The 2174-nt window shown below is 33.1% G+C and overlaps 1 non-coding gene across 1 annotated transcript; it reads right to left on the reverse strand.

Moving 5' to 3' along the window:
• Positions 1 to 1826: 1826 nt before the first annotated feature.
• LOC111806236 (small nucleolar RNA snoR8a) lies at positions 1827 to 1915 on the reverse strand. Its single transcript, XR_002816786.2, has one exon. It is a non-coding gene; the product is annotated as a small nucleolar RNA snoR8a (small nucleolar RNA).
• Between the last annotated feature and the right edge of the window lie 259 nt (positions 1916 to 2174).

A 2174-nucleotide genomic window follows, 5' to 3' on the forward strand; every position in this document is an offset into this window, starting at 1 on the left:
ACTTGCCTGCCTACCATTCTCAACCAACTTTATACTTCGCAACATTTTCTTTTATCATTTGTTTATTTGTTTTATTGAGATATGAATCTATTGAATTCCCAACTTTTTAATTATTCTCTACTCTAAAAATTGGTAGGTTTCAATATTTAATGCCTTGCCTCCCTGGTGCCAATGCCTCCCTGGTGCCAAAAATAAATTTCACTCGACATTTAAAAATATGTGGATTTTTTTTACTAATTTTAACGTTGAACTATATGTTTTAACCAAATAACAGTGAATTTTAACCAATTAAGCAATGAAAGCCTTTCACATTTCATTTCTCTCCTTCATTTATTTTTGCAAAATTAGACAGAAAAAAAAAAATCATTTATCTAAGAAACGTCTCACTTTTTCTCCATTAAAATAGGTGGAATTGGGGTGGGCGAGAGTCCCATGCAAATTACATAGACATATTTATTAACAATATTGGTGTATATTTTTCAAAATAGAAACAATAGTATTGGTGTCTATACTATTATAGTGTTTTGATCCCCTACACCAGAAATTTATTGATAGAAAATTGGTGATCATTAGATGCAACCAATTTATTGGACAAAAAGACCGAAAATACGTTTGAATGCCTATAAAATTGCAACAACGAGAATGAGGGGTATGAATAACTAATTTCCCAAACTTGAGAGTGAAACTTAGGCAATACACTTATTTGTGGTTCAGAGTATGCGCCTACAGAAAGACAACTTTTCTTTAAGGGGGAGGTAGTTGGCCTAACAAACAATAGAACCAAGTCTTATATTAAAATTATTATTTTAACTATATTGTTTTGGTCAATTCTACAAACCGCTCACCTAATTTTTTTCCGGAAACCTCTGTAAAGGGCATTGGCTTTGGAAGATTTTAGTGCACTTTATCACTTTTAGTGGGCCCAGCCCAAACTCCAAAGGCACAAGTTACTCCACATCGATTGGTCAGTTGTATAAGACTATGTTTAAAATAAAAAGAGAGTAGCCCATAAACTCTAACCAAGGCCCAATATGAAGGGGTTCAAAAATTAATCCAACCATCTCCCAGGTCCAAACACAAGTTACTCCACCTCTTTAATGCGGTGAATGAATTTCTAAAATTTTATTCATATTATTAGAATTCTTTTTGTTTTGTATTTTATAAATACTAGATAATCAATCCAACTAATATTTACTTAAAATTATCCCAAAATAATTGAATTTGAAGTTGAATTTAGTTTGAGTAGGGGAATAAAATCATGTGTGAATTTTGGGTTAGAATTCCAATGTGCATTTAGAATTATGAAAATCTCATTAAAGTATTGTGTGAAAACAAATGCAATTTAGATTTCCAGTTTTTTAATAATGTGTTACATGAACTGGATGATCGTGAGGGCGTCTGTAAGATGATAAAGAAAAGAATCTGTCTAACTGGAATATGGTGGTGTGCGTAACCCTAACCTCAGGAGCATTCTACTACCAAGTTAGGGCTTTAAACACCTCCATTATCTATATAGGAGTTGCAGAGATACACAAAGCAGTTACATGAACATGCGCTGCGACTTCAAGAAGTACAACTCCGTCACATTAAGATTATAAGTTCTGCAACAATGAAATCCCAATAAGCTGCGCTCTAACGCCTCCAAATCATAAATCAGATTCATAAACAATTTGTCTATAATGATACGAAATCAATCAGTCCAATTAATCAAACAAGAACTGAATCAAAGGAGTAAAAGAAGGTTTTCGAAATACAGAGAAGACCAGAAAAAGAGTTCATAAAACGATACAAAAATACTAAAATAACGTAGTAGATTGAGAAAGGCAAGTTGCTCATATTCTATGGGTGTAAGGTGTCTATCATGCCATGGCAATAGCATTCAGAACGAGGAATTTTTTATAATCATCGCAACCAAACCAGATCAAACAATCTCATCAAAACATTTTTCTAATCAAAATGATTCTACAAAATCGTAGAAGAAATTAAAAAAAAAAAAAACGTCAGAATTCGAAAGACAGAACGAAGAAGGAAGCAAATAGATCTATATCATCTACGAAATTATATCATAAACCCGCTAAGAAAGAATCATAGCAGCTAAGAAGAGAGTTGCATATGCTGAAGGCGTTGAGCGTGGGAAGGGCACTGTAATTCACAGGTTTACATTCAACGGCGCA

This window comes from Cucurbita pepo, chromosome 11, assembly GCF_057944985.1.
Source record: "Cucurbita pepo subsp. pepo isolate OVF chromosome 11, ASM5794498v1, whole genome shotgun sequence".
NCBI lineage: Eukaryota > Viridiplantae > Streptophyta > Magnoliopsida > Cucurbitales > Cucurbitaceae > Cucurbita > Cucurbita pepo.